General features: G+C 34.7%; 1 protein-coding gene across 1 annotated transcript in view; it reads right to left on the reverse strand.

The window, feature by feature from the left end:
• yellow-b (L-dopachrome tautomerase yellow-b) overlaps positions 1-1816 on the reverse strand; it is a 75658-nt gene extending 73842 nt beyond the window's left edge. The window contains exon 1 of the mRNA XM_085944747.1: positions 1606-1816. The gene's annotated coding sequence lies outside the window, so the exon portion shown is untranslated. The remainder of the gene's footprint in view (positions 1-1605) is intronic.
• Positions 1817-14838: the final 13022 nt, after the last annotated feature.

The following is a 14838-nucleotide window of genomic DNA, read 5'->3' on the forward strand; positions in this document are numbered from 1 at the left end:
TGAGAACATTCAGGAATCAGTGGGCTTTTTATTTTTTACATTTAATGGCTTGCCCCTCATAGGTTATAAACCAAAACTACATTCAAATTCTTGATCAATGACGACTGAATTTCGTAGGTCTATCTTGTCAATATATTTTCTGTGATTTTAACATTACTTAAAACCACCAATGACGCATATTACATTGTCAGAAGATACTTTAAGAGGGTCATGTTAAAATAAGATTTAAGATTTGTATATAATGCGTCATCTGCGTTAAAGAAAATCGTCACTGGGAGATACAAGTCAATGGTTATAGTATTTAATCGATTTTTGTTCGTAATATACTAAACTAGCTTATCGATTTTATTACTTACTTATATTGATGATAAATTTAAGATTCTTAGATATAGGTAGGTATTCATAAAAATCTGAATTAATTTAGATATTTTAAAAAAATACTTCGGTAAGTTTAAAAGCTAATCTATAGCTACCTCGAATATCAGACCGCGAATTCCCGTATGTAGGTATTTCTCAGAACATTGAATATTCAAAATAATATAATGCAGGTATAATATATAAATTAGGATTGATTTTTTTAACATGGCCGTATTCGCTGCTCAGATAAATTCACAAGCTTATTTAAAAACCTGTTACCTACTGTGACATTGAAGAAAATTAATAACTACGATAAGATGACAACGAATAATTGTTTTATACATAAAGTTTAATAATGCGGATCAGTATAAGTTCAAATAATTTTAGTTTGCAGGCAATTAAATGAGTTACATCATTGGATTTTCATTATCTATTCTATTTATTATCTACAAATGGGCTACAACTGGCTAAAACTAACTCACTGCTGACTGACTGGTGAATTTTAAATAAATCTAAAAACATAAAATTAATTCTATTGACATGGGTTACTAAGGACTTGATCGAATTTGAATTTAAATTCTAATTGATTTAAATTGTACATATTATGCTATTCCATTTGAGTATTTTGAGACATCGGTTTCATCTTTCGGCATCTTCGGGCAAATTGTAACTGTATTTTTTATCAGTGTACATTTTATATTAGTGAAAATACCGAAAAGCGAAACCTGGGTCATAAAAAATGAATCAAATGGAATAGTATAAAACTTATTATAAAATCAATTATAATGAATATAAATCCATTAAAATTCAAATTCCATCAAGTACCCTCTGACGATAGTATTAATATTATACTTATTGAATATATTCGTATTTGCATATTATTAACATGTCTTAGAATAATCTATTTAATTATGTAGGTATAGTTTCGCGTTTTGAATTTGAAACCTTCCTACTGTACAATGTGTCACCTTGTGTGCGTATAACTTATGTTTTAATTGGAAAATCACCTCACACATTACTACATACTAGTTAATATAACGACATTATAAAAAACGTGTTGGTTTAAATAACTATTATTGGTATGAAAATATTTTGTTTTGCTGTACGCTTCGTATAAGTCGTTTATTTGTCAAGTCAAATAATAGGTTAAGATTTTCACAAAAAAAGGTTGGCAAAAAGTCACACGAGCACATGAAATAGCACCAAACTTCGCGAGCGGCAAAAACAATCACAGGTAAGCCAACATACCTGCGTGCAACAGACTCCTGCTCTCCCAAAGGGTTGAGAAAACTTCCACAAAACTACACGGTAGCAATATTGCCAACTGGCACGAGAGAAAACTTTAATTCCCGCCAAATTTTATGGGAAAACGAAATCACTTTGGCCGAAGTTTAATTGGAAAGATAAGTTTCGGTCGTGTCCGGGTGTGTGTGGAGGGCGCGACTGACTATCAACAACTGGCCGTTTTCGTCTGTTATAGGTGCATGGCGGACTTGGAGGTAAAATATACGCCGATATAGTGGTTTTACAACCGTGGTACCTGCGTCAGATATGCTTTAATACTGATTTTATTAAACTAGAAAGTACAATTATTAATATGGCATCCGCGCATCTATTCTATACACAAGACTGCTATTGGCCGCTATCGAGGGTAGTTTATCATATTTTTGTATTGAGGTATTATAATTCTTACAATAAGTTAGCCGTCTAAACAATAAAATCTGTCTATCATGCTCTAAAAGTTAGCACAGCCTAGAGAGGTGCTGTTAAAATATAGCACTTAATGTAACAATTACGACTATCTTATTGTAAAAAATACAAAAATATGAAAAACTACCCTCGATAGCGGCCGATAGTAGTCATGAGTGTAGAATAGATGCGCTGGAATCATTGATATACTACTAGATGAGGAGTTCCCATACAAGTGTCATTTTAAAAATGTACCACAAAAGAAGATATTACGAATATTGTCTTATAATATTTCCTTGTAGGTATAATGCGTTAAGACCGTTAACATGGATTCCTGAATTTCACCCGTATTGCCCTGGCTGTAAAACTAAATTTGCGTTCTTGGAAAAGTGACCCTAAGGGTGTCTGCAACCCAAAGCTTGCAAGCTACCAAAAATTCATGTCTGAGCGGACAGAGCAAGTTGTCGTGCGCTGACTATTAGTTAGAGTAAGATGCAAGCTAGATCGGGCTTACTCATAATTATTGCCAGGTCGTTTTCGAGACAAATATTAAATGAGCTTATATCGAGTTAAGTCCGCTGATATTACAACAGTAAGTTTTAACACTGGCCGAGTTTAAGAAGCATATGATTCATCCAGTAGTATATCAATGGCTGGAATGGGGGTTATTCACAATAATCTATTTCTTAGCGTGAAAAACAGTGTGTATGCACTAGTAAGACTGATGGTTGGTCGAATCACAATAAACGACAATTTGATAAAGAGGACAGTTTTTGTTTTAAAAATCTTATTCTATAAATACACGACTGGCATCGCATGCACTAACATTCACAGGTAACAGCAATGAATTTACCATGCTATCTAATCGATGTCCCTTCCCGACGTCAAGGATCGGTGTGACCTTCTCGGAAATGTCTCATTGGCAAAACGTTCAGTTAAAGGTATTTATTAATCTAACAACTAATCAAATATGTGCAGAAATGTTAGGTACATTGTAGCCATCTCCTGGGTAAAAGAGTGTCAGAAATCAGTTCTAGGTTAATCCACAATGTGGGGTCAATTTAATGGATATTACGCATTGTACATATTATTTACATAGGTACATAAGTATTAAACTTTAGTAAACTATTAAACATCAGAGAAAATCTGAGAATAATAAGGGATATTTTTGTTAAACCACAATTTACCTATACAGACAGTGCTAGTTTCCTTTGACGAGCAGGAGTCGATGGCTCCTTCAGGGAATTACAAAAAACTGAAAGGGTCAAACATTTATATCTATAAGTAAATCACAACCTGAGGCTAATGAATGTAAACAAATCATATGACTGTATTTGCATACTCAGTGGTGGTCCATCTAACCGGCTAAATTTAGCAAGAGAACTCCAAACCTGTCATAATATACGAATAAATAAGACATGCAACTGAAACGCGTGCACATCGAACAATAAAATGCAATAAAACCAACTTTGTAAATTGTATACAACAAAAAACATGACGACTGTGCCCGAAAATTGGTTTATCGGGCACTCAAAAATCAATCAGCGCCCAGGACAATACTTAAATACATACACAATCCTCATTCCTATCTGAGCAGTTTGCGCTAGCTAGCTATTATCATCTACTTGAAATAAATAATCATTTAGTACTTCATATTGATATCAATACCTGTTGTGTTGGAAAGGGGCGCCTTGATAAAATATTGATATTAGCTGAAGTGGTGGGGCGGAGGCTCTGTCGGACTCGAGAGGCTTCCAGACCACTCCGCTCGCTGACGGCCTTCGGCGGCTTGCGTAAGTCTCCCATGTCCTCTGCTCCACTCAATGATACTCTGTTCACTCTTTGAGGGTTATCAACCACCTTTCGTATACCGGGATTCTTTTATGCACCTGTTTTACAATTATTATAATAATTACCTACGTAATGATGATGCTACCCAAATTCAATTTAAACTGTCCTAATAGGACATAAGTTTACACAGCGCTACAGTTTGTAACATTTTCCATTTCAAACGCTGCGTCATGTATGGTTCGATTTATTAGTTTCAAGTAAGTCAAACTCCAACATTGAATATTAAATCCGATAATATGTGATATTGATACATGCGCCTGCATAGAATTCCGGATAACAAATACAGTAGATCAAATTGGTTCCATCAGCGCTCGAAATGGAAAAGATTACGAACCGGAGCGCTCGACAATTTTCTAAAGATATTTAGAAAGTTATCTAAATTTATGTGTATTTTATAAAAATAAGTGTGTTAAAATGCTTATCTAGTTCAGACGATCAACAAATTTTTTCCACGAGACAGCGATAATTTTACCGATTTCACAAAACGGAACGGCGCTCCGGTGCGTTCCGGTCCATTTCGAGCCCTGGTTCCATGAATAAACAGAACAGTGACAAAACAGAACAGCGATAAATATAACTAAGTATGATCTTTCAGGAAAAATGAAATTATCTATATTATGTTGTATAGAGTTTTAATAACACAGGTTATCAATACGCCGTAAATAAAATCAAATTATTTAATATTTTCTACTTTACTAATAGTTGAAAAGCCTCAGTTAAACGCAATTCAATTCGGGGTTTGTCGGCAAGCTAGATATAGTATCTCGTTCTAATCAATCTAAAATGTTCAAAATGCTTGGGCGAAATAATGAGTTTAATAATTAATTCTGTGGAGTTGTGCATGATTATCAGCAGATAAATTGAGGTTTTAACGCCGAATGGCCAACATGTAGTGATTATATATTCAATATTTACATATTTCGTTTATAAACTTAAGTTTTATAAGTATTTAATTAAGAAATAGATACGACAAACATAAATATTTTATTTTTCCCCTGGCTGTTCTGTTTTGTCACCTTTCTGTTTCTTCATGTTCTGTGTGTTCGTGTTCTGTTTGTTCATGTTCTGTTTTGTTCGGTTACCGATCAAAATATACCAATACATACCGAAGACAAACAAAAATTGTATACATTTGTGATACCTAACTAAAAAATATTCAAGGAAGTGCACAGAATAACTAAAAGCCTAAACTAGCTTCAATACAAAGTGGAATAATAATAATACGAGTATGTCGATATCTGAAGCAATTAACTTAGTTGAACTTAGATGTTTCCCTCCAATTGGAATCATTAATTGGTTCTATACCTTGGGATTTTATCAAAATGACATCGCATTTTTTTTAAATAATGAAATGTGGTTTGTTTTTTGTTTTGTTTTCATTCCTTCTTTACTCATCACAAAACATTTTTGGAGGAAGTGGTCAGCACGTTATAGAATAATACCACATATTTAGTGATTCATTAAATATTCCACAATTTAACGAAATTATTATCAACTCTTTTATGTAGGTAGGTACCTATGCCATTGACTCGGAATTTATCAGCGCATCTATTCTATACGCAAGGCTGCTATCGGTGGCTATCGAGGGTAGTTTAGCATATTATTATTTATGTATTAAGGCGGTTAATTTTTACAATAAGTTAACTGTCAAAAAGTGCTATATTTTAAGAGCGCCTCTCTTGGCTGTGTTAACTTTTAGAGCGAGATAGACAGTTTTGACAGTTTAGATGGCTAACTTATTGTAACAATTACACCTCAATACATAAATACGATAAACTATCCTTGATATCCGCCGTAATCAGCCTTGTGTATAAAATAGATGCGCTGATCTCGCTAGAGTTCCTGTCCATAGAATTAAACGTCTTTCGTCATGTAGGTTCTATGCCTTAGACAGGTCAGGGTACTGAATTTCGAGTTACGACGGTAGTGCTAATTATTGACAATTTTCAAAAGCAACCTGTTCCTAGTAATAGTGTAACCTGTTCGCAGTAAATGAAAAAATAGATTGTAGGTATATTTCGTTTATTAACGTAATACGGTATTTAAAAAAGCAACAATCATCATTTTCTACAAACAGTTTACCATTAGTATGAGCAATTACTAGCACTACGATCGAAATTAACTGTTTCGTGTCACGTTCTGACTATAGTGGGCCTTGGCCTGAGTGAAATCGATGTGGTTCTCTACATCTACCTACACCAACATAATAATTTTATGTTATGTACAATTCGTCGCCAATTTGGTCAAACGCAGATACAACTAGTACCTAAGCATGGCCACCTGTGCTTGCCACACACTGCGGACTGCGTTTCTCATACTGTTTGTGTTATCTCACACAGGGTTACGGGCTCGAGCCCGACGAGAATTTTGATAAAATATTTTAGTCACATAATATCAAAATATTACTGAAGACAGCTGTAGATTCACCCTATTCGTTCGTAGTATGTATATAAGCGTACAGTGTGTGGAAATAATATTAATATATTGTTCACTGGAAATAGTTGTACCTATCTTTCATTCAACCCATTGGGTCCTTGGCCTAGATCAACCGCACAATGTTATGTATTTTTGCCAGACGCGGGTTCCCACACCCACGTCTTCAGAGACGTTCGCTCTGCCACTACACTACGGAGACCATCGACCATAATTAATTTAGTAAACTTATTGTATCGCTTGATAACCCTGCAATAATAAACGTACCCCTCCCAAAAACTACCAGTAAAACATTACTTACTAAATAATGTGTTCTGCGTATTTTCTATTTAGCGTAGGATATTATGTAAATATACAAAACATTGATTTTATTCATACACTGGTATTTTGCGAACAATGACATTTTTGACCATTCGCGCGACATTAATGTCGTAGTAAGTAGTCTTTATGCAAATTGCAGACATATTTACCTACATAGATGCATAATAATATGATTTATACAATATACGCAACAGGGTTCGACATAGAACATTTTCCAAACCGGAGCGGTCGATAAGTTTTCGATAATTTAGTTTGGTATCTATCTATGTTAGACGAATAAATAGAATAACAGTATTGAGACTTCTGACGCACATCACTACTAAAGATTAGAGCATGCAATATTTATCAGCGCCGCGGGAGAAAAAATATAATTTTACATACTTACGAGGCGTTCTCTGTTCTTTTTTTCTATCTACCGCCCATGATAATAACCAAGCGATCATGAATATTGCGCAGTCTTTATTATTGCACAATATCGCTGCAGTTCAGTGCAAGATTGGAACGTGAAAGCACAACATCGGCTTGAGTTTAAATTATTTTTTAATTAAATTAAAAAGAGATTAAAAAAATATACTTAATTTTTTTTTTATGAAATTAGACTTAATAATTATTAAAATCAGACAACATAATCAAACAAATTATAAGATAAATTAATGTGAAATCCAATCTCCATAGACCAAGACTCTGAAGCCAGCCTTGGTTTACGATCTAATAACGTCCAATAAAACGTATGTAACCCAAAGCCTGCCTGAATGTTATTGAATATAACCAATATTGAATACGCCTTTCGTTTACGTGACAAACTTTTATATTATGGTTCAGACATAACTATTGAAAATAACAAAGCTTTCCACAGCTTCACCCAGAATGCAACCCACTATGCGTGTTCCCTGGACTTTCTTGTCTACTTGCTGGTTTAAATCTACCGTACTCCACGCTGAATGTCGATGAATTATTGAAAGGTGCCCTGGCGGTGGGCAAGACGGAAGAGCTTGGCAAAATTGTAAAGTTCTTTAACAGAATTGGAGTGAAGACCTGATCGACGGTTCCTCTTCTATATGAGAAGAGGCGATATGACAGCGAGTCGCAGTCAAAGCCTCGGTAAAATCATAGAAATATCATTAACTATGGTAGAGTTAAATCTTCACATATTGTGTATTATGACAATTATTATTATATTAAAAAAATATTTTTGAGAAATGTCAATATAATGTTCTTTCTCTTCTTTCAAAGTAAGTGTTTTTTTCAATCGCTTCCTTTTCAGTCTATCGTATAACTGAAATACAGAAAAACATGCTGAAAGTTCCTGATCTTATCATATGACCAGAGTGAGCTACACATTTCGGTATAATAAAAATAATAGCATTGGCGAATTTAATGCGGTTTCACAAAACACTACCTACTCATTTCAATTTCCCGAGACGTCCTTACAAAAGTATTTGATTTTTTATTACCCTCGACTGGAAAATTATGCTGAAGTTTTCCATTTCAATTTATTACATTAAATAAAATTGCTCGATAACTTACTATTGGGGCTGAACCCTAATATAAGATATACCTACCACTTACCTACTTGTCTATAATATATTCTTTTGGGAAAGTTCATTAATATAAATATATTTGTAAATTATTCTCAGGTAGGATGGCTCATCAGAATTTTAGCCTGACCTAACTGTTCTTCAAGCCATCAGGATTCCGGCGTCCTTAAAGGCAGCCAAATAACATCGACAGGATACGGCGGAGTTACGTTATGACTTGGGAAGATGGATTGCGAATGAGAAGAGTAGGTAGGTACCTATTGTACGGCGACAATTAAAATGTATTTATTATAATATTCTGTTTGTCACTGATAATACAAGATAACATTATGTATTAATATTATGATTCTTCATAGTCGTCATTCCCCGGGATCAGAGCAGATCATCTGTCATTTCTGCTGCACAACGCAGTTTTAATCTTGCCAAATCGAGGATGAAGGCCCTGTGGCGCGTTTAGTTGCGTAGAGGCCCGACGCACTAACTGGTTTTGAGGCCCCTACGATTAAAAATGAACAATCTAATTTTAATTTTCAAAAAGATCCGTGAATTCAAACAATTTTTATTTTGTATAAATTATACAGACATGGCTTAATTGAATCAGTCTCTATTCGTACAAATCGCAATACATAAGTACATAATTACAGCAGAATACCTACCAATTTAGTATTTGAAATAACTTTCATGAATTTATATTTAAAATCGAATAGAACGAAATTATGCGAATTACAATTAATAATGATGAAGGTATATTAAATCAAAACATTCTGAATACAATATTATATACATCCATTCATTATTTATAGAACGTGACATTAGCGCCACGTTAAGGCGATACTTCAGTGAAACGGCAAATAATTTTCAACTATAGGCGCGACGAAATTTTGGACTCGCTGGCAGTCTGAGAGTGAACGTCGAGGTGTCAATACATCAATTTGTTTCGTGATGGCGACAGGGGTATTAATTCTTAAATCGTGTAAAGATGACTAAAAACGTTACCTATTTAGTTTAAAAAGAAAACATGTTAATGAATATATTATTATTGCTACTAATAGAACATGAAATGGATGCATGTTGGATTTATATGACAAATTATATTTCGGTCGGCATGCGTCATTTGCACCAGCGACCCGCAATCCGCGAATCGCCTAGCCACGATCTTTGTAGACCATGCCTCAACTGAGGTATAGCCTTAAGTAAACGTGCTTCTGTCACCGCCTACTATGCACTGTTTATTTTATTTATGTCGGAGCGTTTAAAATGTGCACTATAACGTTATAGTTCCAGCCTCGAAATGATTTATTACTAGTTAGGTACCCATACTATTTATTGTTAAGTGTGTGTATTGACCTGCCCAATAACTTTGAACAAAAAGTATGTTATAATACTTACCCATCAAATTTTTCGCCTGCAGCACTGAAACACTGTTATTTAAACTAAGTTACTAAAAATCTTGTAAAATAGCAGAAGACCGCAGTTTTGTTTACTTACAATTTTATTACAAGGCGACTTATTAAGCGACATTTTATCTCAATATATCAGTGTGCATAATATACCTGTTATTTTCGAATTTTCTTATTCATTATTAATTGTAAATATATAGTTCATTGAGTTTCTATAACATGACCCAAAAGTTCCACCAAGCAAAAAATGTTGAGAAACACTGGTCTAACGACTCACATTTTTGGTTACATATTATTATGAGCCGAGATAATCAAAGTCGTGGACGATTTGATGAAAAGTAGTCATTGATAGTAGAATGTGACCCTACGTCTTTCAATTTTCGCTTACTTTAGTGATTCAGTAGCCTTGATACTTAATATTATAATGTATTGATTTTTTTAAAATTAAATATGACGTATAATATGCATATCTACTACTAAAACCTTCCTATTCCAAAAGGAGTGAGTCTTTTTGGTTAGTGTCGATGGTAAGAAATTGTGTCACCACAATATCGTATTAAGGGCACTTTTTATATCTGTTAAATTATTATAATCCGACCCTGACCAACTGTGCCTACTGCGTTACTATCATAATTAAACTATAATAATCATTTCATATAACGCTAATGGCTACTATTTCAGTCACAATGTGGCTGCGGCTATCACTTTTTTCGGCAATATTTAACATTGCGTGAAAACATTTTTTTAATCAGCTAATTAACGCATAAACACACAAGAGGGTGAATTAATTTTAAAAAAGGAATGGAATATTGTGAAGAATTTACAAATTTATACTTAAGTATACGAATTAATAGCTTTTGTCATATTATTATAGGTAGGTATATTATGTAAGCAGTGGCTATTTTCTTTGACGCCGATAACGCAATTGACTCGCCAAAAGGTTTTAAAAGGTGCCTCGAAACAGTTGAAACATTATTAAATTAAAACATCTAAACTACTCTACGCATCGGACGTATGGGTCACTAGAGGCGTCACTGTAGGTAGTTGGGTACTTATTGTATACTCGTAATCTGCCTATTCTTACCATATTTATTACCCGTTTATAGTCGCCATCTTTCACTGTGCCAGCCAGGGAACACAAAATTAGTGGGAACTGGCTTACCCCACTGAGTGTTGTATAACAAGCTACAGATATTGAGTGTGGAAAAATAAGGGATACACTTAAACATATTGTGTTACCAAATAATAAAATGTAACGTGCATTCACTATTGAGGGCAGTCGGCACGCTTTGTTATAAATACTTGGGCTTTATGGCCTGACCGTCACAAAGTACTATGTCTCAAAACCTTGATCGATGCCGATAGCTTTTAGATTTATATATTTATGAATAGCCAGCCAGCGTAGTTCAGAATATTTTTTTTTTCTATGACATCATCACTTAAACTAAAAACGTTGTGGAATCGCCATTAAATGTTGTACTTATTACAATTTTCGGTGAATTGTGATAATTTAAATGTCTTAATAAGTGAGAGGTAATAATATTTATTCTTCTCTGTACCGCGAAAATTTTATAATTAGGAAAGTGTAGCGTGACGTGTGAAAACGGTTGGATTGGGAATCACTGGTCTAACGATTAAAATAGTTTTCATGAATTTTAGGAGACAATTCCTTTTTTATGTAGACAGGTATAAGTACATACCCCATTTCATGACGCTATGTAAAACCATAATATATTAAACGTAAGAAAATTTTCCAAGTTGGTATTGATCCTTTGGTTCGAATAACCCCGGTCTCAGTGAATAATACTTTGAAATGTAGGAACAAACATTTCCCAGTCTTGCTCATAGGGTTTTTCACAGGAGTAATGTTTCATACCCTACAATATGCCCTTGATATAATAAAATTGATAGGGGGTGATTCAAAATCGTGTCATTGTCAAACAGGTAAAAAATGGCATAATATGTAGGTACCTAATTATGACATTATATTCAATAAGTAGGTTTTTAATAATATTCACAAAATCACTTAAAAATGGCAATCATTGTTGTTATCTAGTTATAATAATTATTATTCGTGGGGTTGCAGCCAAAAGTTGACAAGTCGATAATTTAGGTATTTAGAGCTAACAACATAAATATGGATGCTAGAAAAAAAAATCAAGATTATCATTATAGGGCAGAGGGGGGAAAACTGCGGCCCGCGGGCCGCATGTGGCCCGGCGTGTATTTTTTTGCGGCCCGCCATCATTAATTGTACTTCTGACTAAGAATAACTTTTTTATATTTTTTAAAAAAAATATTGGCAATAGATTAAACTTTGTTTAGCAATAGTACGCGATCCATTTTCAATAGATATTGTTAGTGTACCGACAGAGCTACAACTTGAGATTATTGATCTACAGTGACAATGATTTAAGAGAATTGCATCACCGTGAAGAAATCTCCAAATTTTACAATGCCTTTAATTCAGACAAATTTGACCAACTGCGATCGACCAACGATTATGCAAGAAAAATGTTCGTTTTTTTGGATCAACCTATATGTGTGAACAAACATTTTCGATCATGAACCTCAATAAAATTTCTTTACGATAAAATATCTCCGATACCCATTTACAAGCAGTTTTGAGAATATCAACTACAAAATTAACACCTGAATTTAAAAAAATGTACAACAGTTTCATTCTTCTCATTATTTTTTTTGTAATGTTTATTTTTCGTGATCATAAATAGTGTATATCTAAAAATGGTATTTTACTTGCGGCCCGCCGCTCATTTTTAATTCTTAAATTTGGCCCTCCATCCAAAAAGTTTGCCCCCCCCTGTTATAGGGCATGTCAAACTTTCGAATTGCAATATTACTCCATAACATGATTTCGAGACTTACCAACGTTAGGCAGAAACTCCACGACTAGCTGTCCGGAATAAACCCCTACAGGAGAAAATTTTATGTGTGGGGTGAGATTTGCTACTTTTGCTAATGAATAATAAAATTGGTACCTATAGTGGAAATTTCATGTTTGGTTTTAATATTACATAAACGTTGAATAATATCTCCTACCTAGATATGTATGTATGTTTAAAAAATATTTGTAAATAAGTTAAGTAATAATATTTAGCTTGCCCACTCCACACGCATTTTTGCTAGATGGCAATTCTTAGATGTATTCTGGCTAAAAAAACTGAATAATCAATTTATTTAACATAAAGCAATGCACTCTTCAATACCACAATCTATAAGGTTCCTACTTCGCCGCTCGCGAAGATACGATTAGTTACAAAAACCTAGCTAGATAATAAATATGTAGCAAATTGTAACACATCTCTGCATCGCAAAAATCACCACACGTGGCGTACCCTGAGCGCTCGGTTGATCAGAAAGTTCAAAAAACATAGCTTTCACAATAGAAATATCGGGTTTCTAAGTCTAAAGAAATCAATACAACTCACGTCTACTACTGTATTTTTAACACTCAATGGTAGTTAATTGCACATCCTAAATTTCGTAAAGCACTCTTCTAGCCCGTCATAAAATACGAAAGAATGAAACATGATCAGGTTTGCGCAAATTAATGAAATGCAATAAAATTAGTAGTTTTGTAAATTTCATACAAAATAAGAATAGGTAGGAACCTATAGGATCATGACCCCTACAAGGGGGTGGTGACAGGGCTCTAGCCTAGGGTCCCGGCATGGCGGTTGGACCAGTTAAGTGGAATGAACACACCAAAAATTTGCTCTAATAGTAAAAAAGTCTTTCAAAATTTACTTTTTAAAATATATGCCTGTATATGTTGTATACCTAATTTACGTGTACAATTTGATTTTATAATTAGTTTTTAGTGTTACCTTTTTAATAAAAATGACTATTTATCCAATATGGCGAACAGTCGCATGTTACTTGGCTACAACAAAAGGGGGTCGCGATCAGTTCTTCATTATACTATGATGCCGACTGCCGACTACTCAATAAATTCAAATGGATTTATTTAAAAATACAAAAAAATCGCTAAAACTATACGGAATAAGTACCTACCCTTTATTTTGTCTCTCGGAATACCATTTGGGTAACATTACTGTAGGTGTAGAACATCACACTGCCATTAACGTTAGCGATAGGTTGAGGGGCCATTACCTATAGTCCTATACTAATACGATTTTATATTTTGTACTAAGGCCGCGCGCACACAAACTGCGTACCTACTTCACATGCCCGACTCGTCAGCTGATTAAATCATCCAGGCCGACTGTAGAATACACTCTCTCCACCCGCCGTGTTTGTAGGTACAGTCGTGGATTATGCACGGCCGCCTTCCACAGCGCTGTATTGCGACATAATACATATTTAATTTTAATTGCTCATATTTCGTCCCGAACGGAGCCGCACGGGACCGATTATTTGCAACCATGGTGTTTTGTATTTGCCACCTCGGTGTTTAAGACTGACTCTAGAAAGAAAGTGAGAAAATGAGGTCCAGCTCTGCTGGCCGTCGGCGTGATGCGCCTTGTGTACTGTCGGAATTATCCCGCTCCCCATACAACGCTGCAAATTTTCCCAATGAAACTGGCCTGCGACTTGCCGCACCTACAATAGATTGCCGTGTGCGCGCGTCTTAAAAAATGCAGTTTCAAAAATCAGTCCGCGCCTTAGACCCTTACGTATTGTACACCGTCATTGTAATTTAGTCGTCTTCTGGAAGGGATCTGGACCAGTGAGTACGGTTTGCACTTGTTGTTGCAACAGGCCGCATGCCAGGTGTTCATTGCACGGAATCTGGATAAGAGGATTTGATGCGGCGGTCCCGACTGTTTTATAAATCCATTGAAACATTGTTTAGTTTTGGATTGCATTTATGAGGATTATTTACTTTTTGTTTTAATGCGAAAAATGAAACTAAACTAATTACAGACCTACAAACTTATTTGTAGAATGGGAAAACTACCCAATCAAGACTCGTAACTGAACAAAATCTGACATTCAAATGAAATTTTCAAAATGCGGTCTTACGGTAGTTCGTAGTTCCATTTTTGGCCATTCTACAGATAAGTTTGTAGGTCTGTACTAGTATATCAATGGTCTGTACCTACTAAGATTTCCATCATTGATTCTGCTTGGCTACATGCCTTGACATGTTCTTTTGAAAATTGTTAGAACAAATCTGTTCGCAAAATGAACAATGGTAAGTAGAATCCAACTGTACTTGGATTCCCACACTGATATCGTGTCGGCAAAAATAAAACTCCGGCCGA

Source organism: Rhyacophila brunnea, unplaced genomic scaffold (genome assembly GCF_057557595.1).
Source record: "Rhyacophila brunnea isolate RB1 unplaced genomic scaffold, BYU_Rbru_1.0 scaffold_17, whole genome shotgun sequence".
NCBI classification, from domain to species: Eukaryota; Metazoa; Arthropoda; class Insecta; order Trichoptera; family Rhyacophilidae; genus Rhyacophila; species Rhyacophila brunnea.